The sequence below is a fragment of the Pseudophryne corroboree genome, chromosome 2, assembly GCF_028390025.1.
Source record: "Pseudophryne corroboree isolate aPseCor3 chromosome 2, aPseCor3.hap2, whole genome shotgun sequence".
NCBI lineage: Eukaryota > Metazoa > Chordata > Amphibia > Anura > Myobatrachidae > Pseudophryne > Pseudophryne corroboree.
Window position 1 is genome coordinate 273,294,779 of NC_086445.1, and position 23,229 is coordinate 273,318,007.

The 23,229-nt window shown below is 46.9% G+C and overlaps 1 pseudogene; it reads left to right on the plus strand.

The window, feature by feature from the left end:
• The first annotated feature begins 21,405 nt into the window (after positions 1-21,405).
• Positions 21,406-21,522, plus strand: LOC135052147 (5S ribosomal RNA; annotated as a pseudogene).
• Positions 21,523-23,229: the final 1,707 nt, after the last annotated feature.

Genomic DNA, 23,229 nt, shown 5'->3' on the forward strand with positions numbered 1-23,229 from the left:
TGCCAGAAAAAAAAATACAATGTAGTCTTTAATCCTAGGATCGAGCACAGTGGCCAAAATGTAGTGCTCTGATTTCAACAGATTGACCACCCGTGAATCCTGGTTAAGCGAATGATGGGCTCCATCCACAAGTCCCACATGCCTAGCGGAATCGCTCTGTTTTAGCTCCTCCTTCAATCTCTCCAGCTGCTTCTGCAAAAGCCTGATGAGGGGAATGACCTGACTCAGGCTGGCAGTGTCTGAACTGACTTCACGTGTGGCAAGTTCAAAGGGTTGCAGAACCTTGCACAACATTGAAATCCTTCTCCACTGCGCTTGAGTCAGGTGCATTCCCCCTCCTTTGCCTATATCGTAGGCAGATGTATAGGCTTGAATGGCCTTTTGCTGCTCCCCCATCCTCTGAAGCATATAGAGGGTTGAATTCCACCTCGTTACCACCTCCTGCTTCAGCTGATGGCAGGGCATGTTCAGGAGTGTTTGCTGGTGCTCCAGTCTTCGGCACGCGGTGGCTGAATTCCGAAAGTGGCCGGCAATTCTTCGGGCCACCGAAAGCATCTTTTGCACGCCCCTGTCGTTTTTAAAAAAATTCTGCACCACCAAAATCATTGTATGTGCAAAACATGGGACATGCTGGAATTTGCCCACATGTAATGCACACACAATATTGGTGGCGTTGTCCGATGTCACAAATCCCCAGGAGAGTCCAATTGGGGTAAGCCAATCTGCGATGATGTTCCTCAGTTTCCGTAAGAAGTTGTCAGCGGTGTGCCTCTTATGGAAAGCGGTGATGCAAAGTGTAGCCTGCCTAGGAACGAGTTGGCGTTTGCGAGATGCTGCAATGGTGCCGCTGCTGCTGTTGTTGCTGCTGGAGGCAATACATCTACATGGTGGGCTGTCACAGTCATATAGTTCTTAGTCTTCCCTGCTCCACTTGTCCACATGTCCGTGGTTACGTGGACATTGGATACACTGCATTTTTTAGGACACTGGTGACTCTATTTCTGACGTCTGTGTACATTCTCGGTATTGCCTGCCTAGAGAAGTGGAACCTAGATGGTATTTGGTACCGGGGACACACTACCTCAAGCAATTCTCTAAGTCCCTGTGAACTAACGGCGGATACCGGACGCACGTCTAACACCAACATAGTTGTCAAGGCCTGAGTTATCCGCTTTGCAACAGGATGACTGCTGTGATATTTCATCTTCCTCGCAAAGGACTGTTGGACAGTCAATTGCTTACTGGAAGTAGTACAAGTGGTCTTCCGACTTCCCCTCTGGGATGACGATCGACTCCCAGCAGCAACAACAGCAGCGCCAGCAGCAGTAAGCGTTACACTCAAGGATCCATCGGAGGAATCCCAGTTAGGAGAGGACTCGTCAGACTTGCCAGTGACATGGCCTACAGGACTATTGGCGTTCCTGTCTAATGAGGAAATTGACATTGAGGGAGATGGTGGTGTGGTTTGCAGGAGCTTGGGTACAAGAGGAAGAAGGGATTTAGTTGTCACTGTCAGTGGACTGCTTCCGCTGTCACCCAAAGTTTTTGAACTTGTCAATGACTTCTGATGAATGCGCTCCAGGTGACGTATAAGGGAGGATGTTCCTAGGTGGTTAACGTCCTTACCCCTACTTATTACAGCTTGACAAAGGCAACACACGGCTTGACAAATGTTGTCCGCATTTCTGTTGAAATAATTCCACACCGAAGAGGTGATTTTTTTGGTATTTTGACCAGGCATGTCAATGGCCTTATTCATCCCACGGACAACAGGTGTCTCCCCGGGTGCCTGACTTAAACAAACCACCTCTCCATCAGAATCCTCCTGGTCAATTTCCTCCTCAGCGCCAGCAAAATCCATATCCTCATCCTGGTGTACTTCAACAGTGACATCTTCAATTTGAATATCAGGAACTGTACTGTGGGTGCTCCTTCCAGCAATTGCAGGGGGTGTGCAAATGGTGGAAGGAGCTACCTCTTCCCGTCCAGTGTTGGGAAGGTCAAGCATCGCAACCGACACAATTGGACTCTCCTTGGGGATTTGTGATTTAGAAGAACGCACAGTTCTTTGCTGTGCTTTTGCCAGCTTAACTCTTTTCATTTTTCTAGCGGGAGGATGAGTGCTTCCATCCTCATGTGAAGCTGACCCACTAGTCATGAGGAACATAGGAGAGGGCCTTAGCCGTTCCTTGCCACTCCATATCGTAAATGGCATATTGGCAAGTTTATGCTTCTCCTCAGATGCTTTTAATTTAGATTTTTGGGTAATTTTACTGAACTTTTGTTTTTTGGATTTTACATGCTCTCTACTATGACATTGGGCATCGGCCTTGGCAGACGACGTTGATGGCATTTCATCGTCTCTGCCATGACTAGTGGCAGCAGCTTCAGCACTAGGTGGAAGTGGATCTTGATCTTTCTCTATTTTACCCTCCACATTTTTGTTCTCCATTTTTTAATGTGTGGAATTATATGCCAGTAATATATCTGGAATTAGACGGCAGTAATATCTGGAATTAGATACCACTAGATAGATACCAGATACCACTGTGACTGGAATGATGATGACCTATGCACAGTGACAGGACACTACCACAGCACCCTACAGCAGCAAGATGCAGCACAAAACACTGGACTTTTAGTCACCACAATGCAGCACTGATAATAATGAGCACAGATACACTGTGCACTGTTCAGGATAATAAAACTGAGTGACACTGGGCAGCGAGAACAGCACTGGACTACTGTACTGTACTACCATATACTGGTCAGTGGTCACCACAATGCAGCAATGATAATATAATGAGCACAGATACACTGTGCACTGTTCAGGATAATAGAACTGAGTGACACTGGGCAGCGAGAACAGCACTGGACTACTGTACTGTAATACCATATACTGGCTTCCACAATGCAGCACGGATACTGAGAACAGATATTGAGCCGAGATTTGCTGATATTGTGCTATTCGGGCAGAGAACGTAGCCACGTCCTCTCTCTATCTCGACAATGCACGAGTGAAAATGGCTGCGACGCGCGGCTCTTTATATGGAATCCGAATCTTGCAAGAATACGACAGCGGGATGATGACGTTTTCCCCCATTCGGGTTTTGCGAGTTAGGCGGGAAGAACCAAGGCTGCTTCGGACTCGTATAAACCACGTGAAATTCGGGGGGGTTCGGATCTCGACAAACTGAACCCGCTCATCTCTAACATATATATATATGGCTTATGAAGACTGGTGAGTGCTCCTGATACTTTATTACTACATTTTTTATGGACTGGTCCAGGTGACACATGTCCACACTCTAGCCTTACATATCAACTGCTGGGGTTGCATCCATATATAGACATGTGTCACCTGGACCAGTCCATAAAAAATGTAGTAATAAAGTATCAGGAGCCCTCACCAGTCTTCATAAGCCTTATTATTTTTAATAGCATCAGGAAATCAGCATAGGGGTATCTATATATATTAGTGCTGGGCAATATAACGCGTTATTAACGCGTTAACGCCATAAGGCAATAACGGCGATAATATTGTTAACTCCGTTAACGCTGCTGTGCCGGAAGAAGCCGCCGGAAGCAGTAATTCATCTGACCCCCTTGATGGAGAAGCCGCTGGATGCCGCCGGAGAAGAGGAAGCCACCGGATGCCGCCGGAGATGAGGAAGCCGCCATAACCTCTTGAGACTGAGACATCTTCACAATATCTCTGTGAGTACTGGTTTTTATACAGAGCCCTAGCAAAGGCATAGGATTCCCTTATAGCTGCTCTTTAGCATTTAGTTTTTAGTTAGATAGGTAGCGATTAACTTAGAAGTTCTAACTAAGTTACCCAGCTCCGGCCAGCGCGCGCTACGGGATCCCACTCACCCAGTCCCACCGCGGCGCAGCTCCCGCTTGTGTTCTAAGCTAGAACACAAGCGGGAGCTGTGCCGCGGTGGGACTGGGTGTGTGGGATCCCGTAGCACACGCTGGCCGGAACTGGGAAACTTAGTTATGCGGCTGAGGAGAAACCTCGGTTGCGTGGGTTGCAGCGAGCAGGGCAGCCCTTCTCTTCTCTGGCGGGCGCCGCTGTGGGACTGGATGAGAATGGTCCCGCAGCATGCGTGCTGGCCGGCGCGCAAGTATCAGAGACAGCGCAGGAAGCACTTCTTATCACCAGGAAGCACTTCTCACCGTCGGCTATTCACTGGTTCTATCAACGCCGCTGTGGGACTGGATGTGACGGGTTTATGTACATTGGGGCTGATATTGCTTATATTAACAGGAGAGTTAGTGGATGGGATTGGAAGTTTGGGCCTCCTTCGTTCATTAAGGTCTCCCTGCTGAGCTATTATACTCCCTTTTATTGCTGGGGTGCCTAATCTGCTATAAACAAAAAATACAGTGTTTTTTTTTTATAAATTTTATTTTATTTATTTAAAAATGTTTTCACAGAAAATGGAGAAAGGAACCGAAATCTTACATGGACATTTTCATTTTAAATCTCTACCAGACGGCACAGTTGATAAAACCAAAGTTATTTGTAAACACTGCAAAGCTGAATTTTCTTATCACCGGAGTACTTCGAGTCTGAAGTATCACTTAAATGCAGTACACACCGTTGATGCCAGCAACTCACCCACTCAAACAAACAGTGGAGGGAAGCTTCGGCAGACTACATTGGATACAGCGTATGGGAGAAGTATAGATAAACAAAAGCAAGAAAAGCTAACAAATAACATAGCGAAGTGGATAGCTACAAACTGCAGGCAATTAGTATTGTCGAAGATGTCGGTCTGAGGAACGTTCTTAGGATCGCAACGAATGACAGCACGTATGAGCCTCCCTCAAGACGCACCATCACAAGAAGAATACATGACTTGTATGAAAATTAGAGATGAGCGGGTTCGGTTCCTCGGAATCCGAACCCGCCCGAACTTCATTTTTTTTTACACGGGGCCGAGCGACTCGGATCTTCCCGCCTTGCTCGGTTAACCCGAGCACGCCCGAACGTCATCATCCCGCTGTCGGATTCTCGCGAGGCTCGGATTCTATCGCGAGACTCGGATTCTATATAAGGAGCCGTGCGTCGCCGCCATTTTCACACGTGCATTGAGATTCATAGGGAGAGGACGTGGCTGGCGTCCTCTCCGTTTATAGAGAAGAGAGTGAGACTAGAGTAGAGAGAGACACAGTAGTAATTTTGGGGAGCATTAGGAGGAGTACTACTACTTGCTGAAGTGATAGATAGATAGTGTGACTGTATAATGTATATCTGACTTGTGGGGGAGACACTGACAGTGGGGAGCAGTTAGAGTCTGAGAGCAGGACTCAGGAGTACATATAACGTACAGTGCACACTTTTGCTGCCAGAGTGCCACACTGCCATTGTGACCACACTGACCACCAGTATAATATATATTGTGATTGTCTGCTTAGGAGTACTACTTGCAAGTTGCTGATAGTGTGACCAGTGACCTGACCACCAGTTTAATAATCACCACCAGTTTAATATATATATATATATATATATATATATATAATTGTATATAATATATATAAAATATTGTATACCACCTACCCGTTTTTTTTTTTCTTTCTTCTTCTTTATACATACTACTATAGTAGCTTACTGTAGCAGTCTGCGGTGCTGCTGAGCTGACAGTGTCCAGCAGGTCCGTCATCAGTCATTACATAATAAATATATATACCTGTCCGGCTGCAGTACTAGTGATATTATATATATATATATATATATATATATATATATATTAATTTCATCTCATTATCATCCAGTCTATATTAGCAGCAGACACAGTACGGTAGTCCACGGCTGTAGCTACCTCTGTGTCGGCAGTCGCTGGTCCATCCATAATTGTATACCACCTACCCGTGTTTTTTTTTTCTTTCTTCTTGATACATACTACTATAGTAGCTTACTGTAGCAGTCTGCGGTGCTGCTGAGCTGACAGTGTCCAGCAGGTCCGTCATCAGTCATTACATAATAAATATATATACCTGTCCGGCTGCAGTACTAGTGATATTCTATATATATATATTAATTTCATCTCATTATCATCCAGTCTATATTAGCAGCAGACACAGTACGGTAGTCCACGGCTGTAGCTACCTCTGTGTCGGCAGTCGCTGGTCCATCCATAATTGTATACCACCTACCCGTGTTTTTTTTTTTCCTTTCTTCTTGATACATACTACTATAGTAGCTTACTGTAGCAGTCTGCGGTGCTGCTGAGCTGACAGTGTCCAGCAGGTCCGTCATCAGTCATTACATAATAAATATATATACCTGTCCGGCTGCAGTACTAGTGATATTATATATATATATTAATTTCATCTCATTATCATCCAGTCTATATTAGCAGCAGACACAGTACGGTAGTCCGCGGCTGTAGCTACCTCTGTGTCGGCAGTCGCTGGTCCATCCATAATTGTATACCACCTATCCGTGGTTTTTTTTTTTCTTTCTTCTTGATACATACTACTATAGTAGCTTACTGTAGCAGTCTGCGGTGCTGCTGAGCTGACAGTGTCCAGCAGCTCCGTCATCAGTCATTACATAATAAATATATATACCTGTCCGGCTGCAGTACTAGTGATATTATATATATATATATATATATATATATATATTAATTTCATCTCATTATCATCCAGTCTATATTAGCAGCAGACACAGTACGGTAGTCCACGGCTGTAGCTACCTCTGTGTCGGCAGTCGCTGGTCCATCCATAATTGTATACCACCTACCCGTGTTTTTTTTTTTTTTTTCTTTCTTCTTGATACATACTACTATAGTAGCTTACTGTAGCAGTCTGCGGTGCTGCTGAGCTGACAGTGTCCAGCAGGTCCGTCATCAGTCATTACATAATAAATATATATACCTGTCCGGCTGCAGTACTAGTGATATTATATATATAAATATATATTAATTTCATCTCATTATCATCCAGTCTATATTAGCAGCAGACACGGTACGGTAGTCCACGGCTGTAGCTACCTCTGTGTCGGCAGTCGCTGGTCCATCCATAAGTATACTAGTATCCATCCATCTCCATTGTTTACCTGAGGTGCCTTTTAGTTGTGCCTATTAAAATATGGAGAACAAAAATGTTGAGGTTCCAAAATTAGGGAAAGATCAAGATCCACTTCCACCTCGTGCTGAAGCTGTTGCCACTAGTCATGGCCGAGACGATGAAATGCCAGCAACGTCGTCTGCCAAGGCCGATGCCCAATGTCATAGTACAGAGCATGTAAAATCCAAAACACCAAATATCAGTAAAAAAAGGACTCCAAAATCTAAAATAAAATTGTCGGAGGAGAAGCGTAAACTTGCCAATATGCCATTTACCACACGGAGTGGCAAGGAACGGCTGAGGCCCTGGCCTATGTTCATGGCTAGTGGTTCAGCTTCACATGAGGATGGAAGCACTCAGCCTCTCGCTAGAAAAATGAAAAGACTCAAGCTGGCAAAAGCACCGCAAAGAACTGTGCGTTCTTCGAAATCCCAAATCCACAAGGAGAGTCCAATTGTGTCGTTTGCGATGCCTGACCTTCCCAACACTGGACGTGAAGAGCATGCGCCTTCCACCATTTGCACGCCCCCTGCAAGTGCTGGAAGGAGCACCCGCAGTCCAGTTCCTGATAGTCAGATTGAAGATGTCAGTGTTGAAGTACACCAGGATGAGGAGGATATGGGTGTTGCTGGCGCTGGGGAGGAAATTGACCAGGAGGATTCTGATGGTGAGGTGGTTTGTTTAAGTCAGGCACCCGGGGAGACACCTGTTGTCCGTGGGAGGAATAGGGCCATTGACATGCCTGGTGAAAATACAAAAAAAATCAGCTCTTCGGTGTGGAAGTATTTCAACAGAAATGCGGACAACATTTGTCAAGCCGTGTGTTGCCTTTGTCAAGCTGTAATAAGTAGGGGTAAGGACGTTAACCACCTCGGAACATCCTCCCTTATACGTCACCTGCAGCGCATTCATAATAAGTCAGTGACAAGTTCAAAAACTTTGGGCGACAGCGGAAGCAGTCCACTGACCAGTAAATCCCTTCCTCTTGTAACCAAGCTCACGCAAACCACCCCACCAACTCCCTCAGTGTCAATTTCCTCCTTCCCCAGGAATGCCAATAGTCCTGCAGGCCATGTCACTGGCAATTCTGACGAGTCCTCTCCTGCCTGGGATTCCTCCGATGCATCCTTGCGTGTAACGCCTACTGCTGCTGGCGCTGCTGTTGTTGCTGCTGGGAGTCGATGGTCATCCCAGAGGGGAAGTCGTAAGCCCACTTTTACTACTTCCACCAAGCAATTGACTGTCCAACAGTCCTTTGCGAGGAAGATGAAATATCACAGCAGTCATCCTGTTGCAAAGCGGATAACTGAGGCCTTGACAACTATGTTGGTGTTAGACGTGCGTCCGGTATCCGCCGTTAGTTCACAGGGAACTAGACAATTTCTTGAGGTAGTGTGCCCCCGTTACCAAATACCATCTAGGTTCCACTTCTCTAGGCAGGCGATACCGAGAATGTACACGGACGTCAGAAAAAGACTCACCAGTGTCCTAAAAAATGCAGTTGTACCCAATGTCCACTTAACCACGGACATGTGGACAAGTGGAGCAGGGCAGGGTCAGGACTATATGACTGTGACAGCCCACTGGGTAGATGTATGGACTCCCGCCGCAAGAACAGCAGCGGCGGCACCAGTAGCAGCATCTCGCAAACGCCAACTCTTTCCTAGGCAGGCTATGCTTTGTATCACCGCTTTCCAGAATACGCACACAGCTGAAAACCTCTTACGGCAACTGAGGAAGATCATCGCGGAATGGCTTACCCCAATTGGACTCTCCTGTGGATTTGTGGCATCGGACAACGCCAGCAATATTGTGTGTGCATTAAATATGGGCAAATTCCAGCACGTCCCATGTTTTGCACATACCTTGAATTTGGTGGTGCAGAATTTTTTAAAAAACGACAGGGGCGTGCAAGAGATGCTGTCGGTGGCCAGAAGAATTGCGGGACACTTTCGGAGGACAGGCACCACGTACAGAAGACTGGAGCACCACCAAAAACGCCTGAACCTGCCCTGCCATCATCTGAAGCAAGAAGTGGTAACGAGGTGGAATTCAACCCTATATATGCTTCAGAGGTTGGAGGAGCAGCAAAAGGCCATTCAAGCCTATACAATTGAGCACGATATAGGAGGTGGAATGTACCTGACTCAAGCGCAGTGGAGAATGATTTCAACGTTGTGCAAGGTTCTGCAACCTTTTGAACTTGCCACACGTGAAGTCAGTTCAGACACTGCCAGCCTGAGTCAGGTCATTCCCCTCATCAGGCTTTTGCAGAAGAAGCTGGAGGCATTGAAGGAGGAGCTAAAAGGGAGCGATTCCGCTAGGCATGTGGGACTTGTGGATGGAGCCCTTAATTCGCTTAACAAGGATTCACGGGTGGTCAATCTGTTGAAATCAGAGCACTACATTTTGGCCACCGTGCTCGATCCTAGATTTAAAACCTACCTTGGATCTCTCTTTCCGGCAGACACAAGTCTGCTGGGGTTCAAAGACCTGCTGGTGACAAAATTGTCAAGTCAAGCGGAACGCGACCTGTCAACATCTCCTCCTTCACATTCTCCCGCAACTGGGGGTGCGAGGAAAAGGCTCAGAATTCCGAGCCCACCCGCTGGCGGTGATGCAGGGCAGTCTGGAGCGACTGCTGATGCTGACATCTGGTCCGGACTGAAGGACCTGACAACGATTACGGACATGTCGTCTACTGTCACTGCATATGATTCTCTCCCCATTGAAAGAATGGTGGAGGATTATATGAGTGACCGCATCCAAGTAGGCACGTCAGACAGTCCGTACTTATACTGGCAGGAAAAAGAGGCAATTTGGAGGCCCTTGCACAAACTGGCTTTATTCTACCTAAGTTGCCCTCCCACAAGTGTGTACTCCGAAAGAGTGTTTAGTGCCGCCGCTCACCTTGTCAGCAATCGGCGTACGAGGTTACTTCCAGAAAATGTGGAGAAGATGATGTTCATTAAAATGAATTATAATCAATTCCTCCGTGGAGACATTGACCAGCAGCCATTGCCTCCACAAAGTAGTACACAGGGAGCTGAGATGGTGGATTCCAGTGGGGACGAATTGATAATCTGTGAGGAGCGGGATGTACACGGTGATATATCGGAGGATGATGATGAGGTGGACATCTTGCCTCTGTAGAGCCAGTTTGTGCAAGGATAGATTAATTGCTTCTTTTTCGGTGGGGGTCCAAACCAACCCGTCATTTCAGTCACAGTCGTGTGGCAGACCCTGTCACTGAAATGATGGGTTGGTTAAAGTGTGCATGTCCTGTTTATACAACATAAGGGTGGGTGGGAGGGCCCAAGGACAATTCCATCTTGCACCTCTTTTTTCTTTCATTTTTATTTGCGTCATGTGCTGTTTGGGGAGTGTTTTTTGGAAGGGCCATCCTGCGTGACACTGCAGTGACACTCCTAGATGGGCCAGGTGTTTGTGTCGGCCACTAGGGTCGCTTATCTTACTCACACAGCTACCTCATTGCGCCTCTTTTTTTCTTTGCGTGATGTGCTGTTTGGGGAGTGTTTTTTGGAAGGGCCATCCTGCGTGACACTGCAGTGCCACTCCTAGATGGGCCAGGTGTTTGTGTCGGCCACTAGGGTCGCTTATCTTACTCACACAGCTACCTCATTGCGCCTCTTTTTTCTTTGCGTCATGTGCTGTTTGGGGAGTGTTTTTTGGAAGGGCCATCCTGCGTGACACTGCAGTGCCACTCCTAGATGGGCCAGGTGTTTGTGTCGGCCACTAGGGTCGCTTAGCTTAGTCATCCAGCGACCTCGGTGCAAATTTTAGGACTAAAAATAATATTGTGAGGTGTGAGGTATTCAGAATAGACTGAAAATGAGTGGAAATTATGGTTTTTGAGGTTAATAATACTTTGGGATCAAAATGACCCCCAAATTCTATGATTTAAGCTGTTTTTTAGTGTTTTTTGAAAAAAACACCCGAATCCAAAACACACCCGAATCCGACAAAAAAAATTCGGTGAGGTTTTGCCAAAACGCGGTCGAACCCAAAACACGGCCGCGGAACCGAACCCAAAACCAAAACACAAAACCCGAAAAATTTCAAGTGCACATCTCTAAAAAATGAGAGGACTACAAAAGCGATGGCGTTACAATGTGTACCACATGTTGCTCTCACTGGAGATTACTGGACATCGCTGGGTAACCATAATTACCTCGGAGTTACAGTGCATTATATTGATGAACACTGGGAGCTACATTCACATGCTCTGACTGTAATGAAAACCGAAGAGAGACATTTTGCTGAAACGTGCGCTGAACATTTTATTCATGTTGCACAGGAGTGGAACATTTCAGATAAAGTCGGCACACTTAGCACAGATAGTGCAAGAAATATGATTGCTGCTGCAAGACACCTGCCTTTTGAACATGTCCCCTGCACTGCGCACAGTCTCCAGCGTTCTGTCACAGTATCTCTGCAGAACAGTGCGTTTGACAATGTCCTGGCCAAATGCAGAAAAGTTGTAGGCCACTTTAAACACAGTCCAGCAAGTGCTGCAGAATTACAAAAACAACAATTTCAACATAGACAAAATAAGGAGTCGCTTATACAAGATATTCCAACCAGATAGAATTCGACTCTGGACATGATAAAAAGTGTCTGTAGAAATGAACAGCCACTGAGGGATGTCCTCACCACACACAACACCAAGATTGCCATGCCAACTACAGCTGAAATGGACAAACTGCAGAGGTTGGAAACGCTACTGGAGCCCTGCAGGTATATTTTACATACTTCCAGTGGCGTAACTAGAAATTTTTCTCCCCCAAGCCAAAAAATTCTTCGGCGCCTCCCCCCCCCCTCCCCCCATCCCCCATAATTGGCACTTTTAAAGGGATAAATGTGCGCGCACCTACGGCGCGTGCCGCAAAATAGGGTGTGTGGCTTCGTTGGGATGGGCGTGGCTTCACATAAAGGGGCGTGGCATTGCAGGAAAAGACTACGTTATACCCCAGTTTTCCAACCTGCACGCCCAGACGTTAGCCACCACAGGGAAGAAAAAGAATCCTGATTCATGCCCCTTACATTATTTGTAATTTTTCATCCTTATAGTAATGCCCAGTATACATTATGCCACATACTGCAATGGCCCTTAGACATTATGCCACACACAATAATGCACATGACACAATATGCACACACCATAATGCCCCCGACACATTATGCCACACACCGTAATGCCCCCGACACATTATGACAGGAATCGCAATGCCCGTTAGACATTATGCTACACACTGCAATGCCCCGGATACATTATACCACATACCACAATGCCCGTGATATAGTATACAACACACCGTAATGCCTGACACATTATGACAGGAATCGCAATGCCCGTTATACATTATGCTACACACTGCAATGCCCCTGATACATTATACAACAATGCCCGTGATATAGTATACAACACACCGTAATGCCTGATACATTATGACACACACCGCAATGTCCGTGATACATTATGCCACACACTGCAATGCCCGTTATACATTATGCCACACTGCAATGACCCCGAGACATTATACCACATACCACAATGCCCGTGATATAGTATGCCACACACCGTAATGCCTGTGACACATTATGACACACACCGCAATGTCCGTGATACATTATGCCACACACCGTAATGCCCATTACACATTAAGTCCTACAGTAAGGCTTCTAATTACTTTTAAATTACCTGCTCGTTGCCAGGGGTTTCATGCACTGGGTGTCATGCTCGTTGCCAGGGGTTTCATGCACTGGGTGTCATGCTCGTTGCCAGGGGTTTCATGCTCTTGGTTCCATGCACGGTGCCAGGGGTTTTCATTCTCAGGGTGTCATGCTCGTTGCCAGGGGTATCATGCACTGGGTGTCATGCTCGTTGCCAGGTGTTTCATGCACTGGGTGTCATGCTCGCTGCTAGGGGGTAGTGCTTGTTGCTAGGGCTGTGCTCCCAGTGCCACATATGTCCCCAGTGCCAGATATTACCCCACGGTGCCAGGTACTCACATGACCCCAGTGCACAATATAGCCCCCCCCCCTGTGTGCCAGGTACACATATACCCCCCCAGTGCCACATATGCCCCCCAGTGCCAGATATTCCTCCTCAGTGCCACATATGCCCCCAGTGCCAGATATTCCCCCCCAGTGCCAGATATTCCCCCACAGTGCCACATATGCCCCCAGTGCCAGATTTCCACCCCCAGTGCCACATATGCCCCCAGTGCAAGATCTGCTCCCAGTGCCAGATTCCCCCCCACAGTGCCACATATGCCCCCAGTGCCAGATATTCCCCCCAGTGCCACATATGCCCCCCAGTGCCACATATGCCCCCAGTGGCAGATATTCCCCCCAGTGCCACATATGCTCCAAGTGCCAGATCCCCCCCCCAGTGCCACATATGCCCCCAGTGCCAGATATTCCCCCCCCAGTGCCAGATATGCTCCAAGTGCCAGATTCCCCCCCCCCAGTGCCACATATGCCCCCAGTGCCAGATATTCCCCCCAGTGCCACATATGCCTCCAGTGCCAGATTTCCTCCCCCCCCGGGCCACATATGCCCCCAGTGCCAGATATTCCCCCCCAGTGCCATATATGCCCCCTCAGTGCGTGCCCCGCTGCCGCCGCCGCTCCCCCGCTGGTTTGTGTTGGAGGGACACAGAGGGCACAGCGCGCGCCTCTCCTGTGTCCCTCCTGCATCATCTCCGGCGGCCGCGGGTCTAATAGAGGAAGTGCCGGTTCGTGAGCCAATCAGAGCTCACGAACGGCACTTCGTTTATTAGACCCGCGGCCGCCGGAGATGATGCAGGAGGGACACAGGAGAGGCGCGCGCTGTGCCCTCCGTGTCCCTCCAACACAGCAGGGAGGGTTAGTAGGAGCAGATTGACATGCGGACGCTCGTCCGCATGTCAATCTGTGCTAAATCAGTGGCGCCCCCGCAGCCCCTCGCCCCCAAGCCACCGCGAGGACTGCGGGGGCAGTAGTTACGCCACTGCATACTTCATATATTTCATTTTTCCACTGTCCTGTCTGTAAAAAATATAGCATGAATGGGATGTAGTTAGGTAGGTTTAGGCACTTACTGGTGGTGGGTAGGAAGCAGGGAGGGTTAGGGTTAGTAGGGAGCAGGGAGGGTTAGGGCTAGTAGGGAGCAGGGAGGGTTAGGGTTAGTAGGGAGCAGGGAGGGTTAGGGTTTGGCTGCATGGAGGGAGAGTTAGGGTTAGGCAGCACCAGTGCCAGATTAAGGTCCACATTGGCCTGGAGCTGAAATCTATGAAGGGCCTATTGTTGCCATGCAGTGGTTGTGAATTTTTCCCTGTGTGGGTGGGGGTGTGTGGTGGCATACTACATTACTGCACTTCCTCCCCACACTACATCTCTTCACTATATCACTACTATACTACATCTCCGTAATATGGGGCATATTTATCACAATCCGTATCCCAGATGCGGATGTGATACATTTGACCTAAATCACGTTGCGATAATTGAATACACTACAAGGATGTATCCATTATCGCATACAGAGACAGAGCTTGAGAGAAAGCTCTGCCCCTGTGAATCCAGTTGCCACGATTCTCAGGGTATTTTTTGCGAAAAATACCCTGAGATTATACAGTGCATGCGCTGCCATCGGCAATTAAGACTCTATGTGGACAAAACACGTGTGTCTGTGTAAATGTGAATGAAAAATATAAAAATATGAATATTACAGTATATATTAAACAAAGCCAGAGCACATGCCTCTCGGCAAACACAGCCAGCTGCAAAAGTGCAGGGACACAGATACATGCTTATATCTCCTTCAAGTACAAGTGAGACCATACACCGCTGCCAGTATAGTATCCACTTTCCCTGCCTCTACCTGCTGACTATGCTGCACAGTCACTCCAGCAGCATAAAACGGTGGCAATACTTCCTTCACTGAAGCCGGCGATCTCCTTAAGCAGCTAATTGATGCTCCATATAACCCTGTGTCAGTTGGTATGGGTGGATGGTTTGGTGGCTTTCCTGCTGATAAAGTTGCACACTCCCTCCTGCATCTTGAGGTGGGAGCACTTCTTTCATTATAGCCGGCAATGTCCTTAAGCCGCTACTTCATTTTCTGGATGCTCCGTATAGCGCTGTGTCATTCTTTGTGGGTGGGCAGGTCGGCCTCACGTGCCTAGTGGGAAATCCGCCACTGGGGGGGTGCAGAGACACAGGTGGAAAGGCTGGAAGAAGCACACATGGTGAAGGGGATCAGAGATACAGGTGGGAGGAGGTATAGATACAGATGGGAGAGGGCATATATAAAGGTGGAAAGGCTGGAAGAAGAAAACGTGGTAAAGGGGGCATAGATACAGGTGGGGAGGGAGTAGAGATACAGGAGGAAAGGCTGGCAAAAGCACACATGGTGAAGGGGACAGAGATATAGGTGGGGAGGAGGCACAGATATGGGTGTGGTAGGGGCAGAGACACGGGTGGGAAGGGGGCACAGATATGGGTAGGGAGGAGGCACAGATATTGGTGGGGAGGGGGCAGAGATAGAGGTGGGGAGGGGGCAGAGATACAGGTGGAAAGGCTGGAAGATGCACACATTTTGAAGGGGGCATAGATACAGGTGGGGAGGGGGCATAGATACAGGTGGGGAGGGGGCAGAGATAGAGGTGGGGAGGGGGCATAGATACAGGAGGAAAGGCTGACAGAAGCACACATGGTGAAGGGGACAGAGATATAGGTGGGGAGGAGGCACAGATATGGGTGTGGTGGGGGCAGAGACACGGGTGGGAAGGGGGCACAGATATGAGTAGGGAGGAGGCACAGATATTGGTGGGGAGGGGGCAGAGATAGAGGTGGGGAGGGGGCAGAGATACAGGTGGAAAGGCTGACAGAAGCACACATGGTGAAGGGGACAGAGATATAGGTGGGGAGGAGGCACAGATACAGGTGTGGAGGGGTCAGAGACACGGGTGGGGAGGGGGCACAGATATGGGTAGGGAGGAGGCACAGATATGGGTGGGGAGAGGGCACAGATATGGGTAGGCAGGAGGCACAGATATGGCTAGGGAGGAGGCATAGATATGGGTGGGGAGGGGGCACAGATAGAGGTAGGGAGGGGGCAGAGGCACTCAGGCACCAATGGTAAAAGAAGCAGTGGCACAGGTGTGAAGGGGAAGAAACATAGGTGGGGAGGGGTAAAAGACACAGGTAATAAAAATGTGAAGTAGGACATATTCTAAGAGGCAGTAGCATGAATGATGCAGTCTGACAGAGGCAGCTGCAGCCATATCTGCTGTGCCTGGCTATTTAGGGGAAAACTTAACTTACACATACTACATAATCCTCACCAACTGGTCCAGTCACAGTGCTTCTATGATTGGTACCCAGACAGGGAGCATCGGGCAGGGAGAAGAGCAGCAGAGGATAGGAGTGGAGCAGAAAAGGAGTCAGGGAGTGCATGGCTAAAGATGTGACCCTTGTGGTAACAACCCCCCCCCCCCCCCCTGCGGCATCCCCACTGGCCACCAGATCTTAAGCTCCTGCTGCCCATACAGCTCCTAGAGAAACAGTGCACTGTAAAAGTACTAATAGAAAGTGGGCGGAGCTTCAGATGGGTCCAGGAGACGGGGCTTCAACTGGAAGGCTGGGCTTCTGACAGCTCTGGGAGGCGGAGCTTCGGACAGCTCTGGGAGGCGGAGCTACGGTTCTGGGAGGTGGAGCTACGGACGGCTCTGGGTGGCGGAGCTGCGGACAGCTCTGGGAGGCTGAGCTACGGTTCTGGGAGGCGGCGCTACGGACGGCTGTGGGCGATGGAGCTTCGGATGGCTCTGGGAGGCTGAACTATGGACGACTCTGGGAGGCGGAGCTATGGAAGGCTCTGGGAGGCGGAGCTTCTGACATCACGGGGATGGAGCGTCTGAAAGGTGATTGAGGTGGTTCTTTGGTCGGGACAAGGGGCGGTGCTTCTGGCATAGAAGGGGCTTCTGTGGGCCGGCTGGCTGGCGTCAGTGTTTGTTATTTTGGATGGCCGGGAGGGAGTGAGCTGCTGGTGGTGACAGGAATTTTTTTTCCTGTCAACATTGGCTGCACTGCAAGTGATCTGTGGGCCTATTTTCAATGGGGGGCCTGGAGCTGCAGCTCCATCCGCCCCATTGTTAATCCGGCCCTGGGCAGCACCAGTGGACTTTTAGGGTTAGGCACTATGCAGGGAGGGTTAAGGGTAGGGAGGGTTAGTATACTTACCGGGGACTTTTGGGTATCTGGATTCCAAGATGCCGCTGTCGGTCTTCTGACCACCAGAATTCTCCCGTACCCAAAGAAATGGGTTTGATTTTTTTTTTGCTGTTGCAGGTATGTGACTGAACTTCTGGGAGGAGAAAAGTATGTTTCATGCTCTGTGGTTCTGCCTGCTTTTTGCCATCTCTCTCGGGTCATGGAGAGTTCAGATGATGACCCAGCCTACGTGGTCAAATTTAAGTCTACATTCAGAACAGACCTGGAGACACGCAAAGAAAATGCCAACATTGCATATCTAAAGATTGCTACCGCATTGGACCCTAGATTCAAGGACCTCAAGTGTACTGTATACCCAGAGCTGAGAGGGGTGAGGTGTGGGCCTTAGTCACCAACTTACTAAAGGAACAGAGGTTTGTTGCAGAGAAACCTGTGGAAGCAACAACATCAGAGCCACCAAATAAAAAGTTAGCCCTATTGGCTGCTTCATCAGAGTCTGATTCTGAACAGGAGGAAGATTCAGTTGAGAACAGTGTGCGTCGATTCAGAGTGGAGCCCACTATCAGTACAGAGTCCTGTCCATTACAGTGGTGGTCCAAACATGCAGGCTCACACAGCAGGCTGGCCTCCATTGCACAGAAGTACTTGGCCACACCTGCAATATCAGTACCCTGTGAAAGGTTGTTTTCTCTTGCTGGTCATATTGTACAGAAGAAGAGAGTTTCTTTATCATCTGAAAATGTAAATAACCTTGTGTGTCTTAGCAACTGGCTTGGTGCAGAGCAGTAAATAGGTTACACACCTAAAATATATCTGTCCAATCTGGTGGGAACAAAAATTTGGGTAAGAAAACAGATTTAGATTCTCAGAAAACATATTTTATTTTTTTATTTTAATTTTTAACGTTTTTTAAATGCTACTGTGTTAAGGGAAAACTGCAAACCAAATGTTTTTGCAGTGTTGTTTAATGTTATTGCACTGTTGTTCATATAGAAGTACTAAAAGTGCGCAATACACCACTTTTGAATTCATTATTGACTTTAGTCGGCTAACAATACGATTAATCGCTATTAATCGCATGAAATCCTGCGATTAATTGCGATTAAAAATTTTAATCGTTGCCCAGCACTAATATATATATATGTCACGATCCGGGTTACTGAACATAATTTTTTACCTTTTAGGTGTCTCCTGAGGCTGGCTCAGCGTTCCGGGGCCGGGTCTCAATCATGTTGCTAAATGTTCTTACTTCATATCTCCTCTCTGCCAGTCTGCAAGTGCTGTCATAAGGAACTCTTAAATGGAATGGTGTTTCTAGCTCATCGCGGCCTCCGCCGCCATTACTGCACTCTCAGCACTTGGACGGCTCTGCATAACGTCTCTTGTCAGTTGCGGCCTCCGCCGCCATTGCTGCGCTCTCGGCGTGTGGACGGATCTGTGTGGCGTCTCCTGTCAGCTGCGGCCTTTGCCGCGATTACTACAGTAAAGCACTACAGGTCTGTGCGGCGCCTCTCACCTGCTGTGGCTTATGCCGCCGGCTTCGGGAGGTTGCTGTGCAGGTTGACATTCACTGTGTTCTGTGGCCGCTGCCGCCATTACTGTGAAAGCTCCACATGGAATTACAAACCAGGTTTCCCTCCAAGAACCAGTATGGGCGCAGCCATGTTGGTTCTGATCACATGATGCTATTTCCACCAATCTACAGTTTCGCTGAGCTCTGCCTGATTGCTGATCCAATCCCTGCACTGCTGAGGGTATAAAGGGACTGATCGTAAACCAGGAAGTTGTCAGTGCTTTGGTTGTCATTACCAGTGTATCCTGTCTCTGCTCTCTGTGATTACTAACTATGTTCCAGGTATCCCAGCTCCTGAGTCTCCAGTTCTCCAGAGACCTGCACCAATAACCACCCTGCGGTGCCTGCCTGACTCCATAGTATCCTCATTGCCTTCTGCTATTGGCAGTGCTCCAGCTTCCAGCATTGGGCTTCCAGCGGTGTTCAGCTACCTATTGCCATCGGTGCTCCGCCATCGGTGTTCCTGATATCTACAGTATTCAAGTCATCTGTTTTTTCCAACTCATCGATCTCTAGCATCACCAGTGTCATTCAACTCCGCTGCTAACACTGGTTCATCCGCACTTCATTCACAGTTCTTTGTTATCCGTTCCATCCGGAAAAACCGGCAGTCTACAAGTATCACTCATTCTGCAGTACGCTCAGCCTCTGTACTACATCTGCTGACCAGTTCCAGCTTTAATCTACTCTACAGCACCTAGGTGTTGGTAAAAGGACTTTCCATCTCCTAATCTCCCAAGCTAGCCTTGTGCGGATACCGCACCTAAGGGAATACTACAACTGCTATTTCTTGTGGAACTGTATACTATTTTTAATCATCTCTCATATCATAACTGTGCAACTGCCGGTGTACCACCAGAACTATGTTCAGTAAACAAACATTCATTTTATCATTGTTGTCGTGGTCACATCTTCGGGCATTGGTGGTAGTGGTCCTCTGTATGTCTAGGAGTCCTATTCTGCCACCTAGATTTACCTTTACACCAGCCCTTACAACTGAGGCTGTCTCAGCTCAACACCAGCCCTCAGTTGTGACAATATATATATATATATATATATATATATATATATATCCCACAGGGTGTATCTTGCTCAGGTGCCTTCCCCAGGGAACGCGTCCCTAATGCATAGTGTCCACCTCCCTGTCTTCAGGACAACATAACAGTGCAAAAGTGAACATTTAAATACACACTTACCTCCCTCCTCCTTCAGATCTCCCCGCCAGCTTCTGCCATGGCCACGCCAGCCGAACTTCCTGTCTGGCGCCCTGTGTGCATCACATGGTGCAGAAGTGACGTCACGGTAACCTGCAAGCCGCATGACCATGGCAACGCTGAGGGGGAAACATAAACACATCAGCCTCAGTGTTGCCTCTCGGCTAAATACTGTTACAACGTGTACATTACAATCAAACGAGGTGCAGTATGTCCACTGACATATTTCCCTGCACCTGGTGGCTTATCTATCTCCTCCTATGTGAATAAGACCCATTCATCAGCATGTCTGTCTGATGACAGGATGTGTAAACACAATAGTGTGACACTTACAATATGCCTAAAGAAACCCTCTGAACAATGCCCCCTAACATAGTGTAACCTTTCATATTAAAAACCCATGGAGCTGCTTTCTGCATCCTATATATATATACCTGTGTCTACTATGAAGCTTGTTTCCATTTACCCATCATGACACTCATTATACTGATGCAGTCTGTTAGACCTCTCATGTTCTCTCATTGATCCTACAACTGTGCCCCCTATTTTTTGACATTGGACCATAAAATTCATACAAAAAAATGTTTTATTTCTTGTGGCTGCCAGTTGCTGTATTGGGATCATTCCTTGCTTTCACAGGGGAACACCAGTGCAGAAGTGTGTTTTGTATTTAAACTTTGATTAAGCGCACTGGTGACAGATAGTACCCAATCTGTAGCAAGATACCTATCTCTGAACTTGTTCTAGATTCACCTATATATGCTATTAAGTTTACCCCTACATTCTAATAGGGACTGGACTAACAAGCTCATGGTAGGTCTATGTAATGGCCACAGCTGCTGTACAGTTATTTAACCTGTGAAGCCCAATTGAAAATTTGCATATATAATTGAAGTATTTCACTTAGGAATAGGGCATTTGCTCACACTTTTTGGTTATTCTGATTTATTCTTGTTTTTGACCTGTAATAACTCTGAGCCATATATATAATCATTTGGCACAATAGAACGATTTGTAGTCAAGTGCCAGCACACACTTATGTTGACTGGTACCCCATTATTTGTTTCTCTACTTGTGCTATTTCCCACAATCACGTTCATATTTTCGTGGACTCTCACCAGCGATTCATCGGTATCACAAAGGATATCAGGACATAGGGCTCACACTGTTGTCTAATGCTGGCAGCAGATCCATCTGAACACATTTTTTCACAAACCTTTGTATAATACTATCTCTTTTTCTAAATCACATTCAGTGAACTCTCATCAGTGATCCCAGAGGAGGAGCGCTATCAGTAATCTACTACCATACCACACTGTCAACGCACAATACGTCCGATCTTGGAAGCAAAGCAGTGTTGGGCTTGGTCAGTACTTGGATGGGTGACCCCTAGGAATACCAAGTGTAGTAGGATCTGTCATACATAAATTACTCTGTGCCTAACACTGACAGCAGATTCGCCACTACTCTCTCTCTCTCTTCAATTCATCTCTTAATATCACCCAGTCGGGCTCAGTTCTGAATTGACACAGGTTCCTTATCGGTTTAGCTCACAACCATCAGGAATATACCTGACCCAAGCTGGTTGGCCAATCCGTATATGGGATGTGAATTTATGAATTAACTGTTAATTCAGTTTATATCAATACAATTCGCTTCATGGTATGATAACATAGTTATTTATACTCCTATAGTCACGTCCAGTTTCTTTTATTGTCCAACCAGACCGGTTGGTTATCAGTGTTGTTTGTTTTTTAAGACTTTCTATCCATTTTAATGTTAATTAATAAAGACATACTTTTAAATTTCATATCGTTATCCTAACATAAGAGTGCGCCCACAACAGAGTCTTCTTTTCTTCTTTGTATATGGGATATTTGAAGAGCCAGATAGGCATAGCTGCTTGACCACTTGCTGCTTGACCACTCCTGTTGGATTAGAGATGCATTATAGTGCCTTCTGATGAAAGTCCTGTGTGGACTGAAAAGTTTGAGAACCAACACGTATGAGCTGAGAATGTTATAATAAATGTGCTATTTTTTACATTTGGAAAGTCTGGAGAGTGCTGCCTCTTGGACTGTTTGTTTATATATATATATATATATATATATATATAGCATATTCATGTTTTCTGGCACTCCTCGCCTCCCAACCATTAAATGACCCGGTGCCCTCCGAATAATGTATATAAAGTTCCAATGTTTGAACGGCGGCACTCCACGGGTACTTGAAAAACCAAACGTACTAATCCATAGTTCTACGTTTCGGTTTTATTCATCAAAACCGTCGTCAGGAATAAAGTAGTACAATACAATTCTTACCTTAAGTAGACAACACCACCCACAGTGTACCGGTGCATCAAAGCGCCAATTCTGATTAGTCATCCATCGCAGACCCGCGTCTACAATATCTACGTCAGTACTAAGCAGCCAAATTTGTGTATACCCATCACCATGGAAACAGTATGAAGAACGGCTTCATATAATGCAAAAAATTCATCCACATTTAAACAATGTACAAGTACACATCACATAATAATAATAAGATCATTGAAAACAATTAAAAGATAGATATTCATTCAGCCCATTCGGCTGTAAAGTATTTAATGTATATATCCACCTTGTTTCTTTCTGGAGGAGGATTCTATCTCGATCACCTCCACGATTATTCTCAGGTACATGATCTATAATTTTATATTTGAGCTGTGCTAATGTGTGCCCTGCTGTTTTAAAATGTTTAGCAACTGGTTGATCTATATTTTTGCCCATGAGGCTCTGTTGTATTGCGCTTCTGTGCTGTGCCATCCTCTCCTTGAACATTCTAATTGATTTACCAACATAGAGTTTATCACAGGGACATCTAATATAGTAAATAATATATTTACTACTGCATGTTAATACATGCCTAATCTGTATCTTTTTACCTGTAAACGGATGCGTAAAGTGGTTTCCTATCTCTAAATACAAACACGTTGTACACCCTAAACATTTATATACTCCAGGTTTCTTTGTGAGGAAGTGTGACTGAGTATGTTTTAATTTAGTGATATCAGTCACTACTATTGAATCCCTTACATTTCTCCCTCTTCTATAACATGGCATAAGTCTCTTATTCTGTAGTG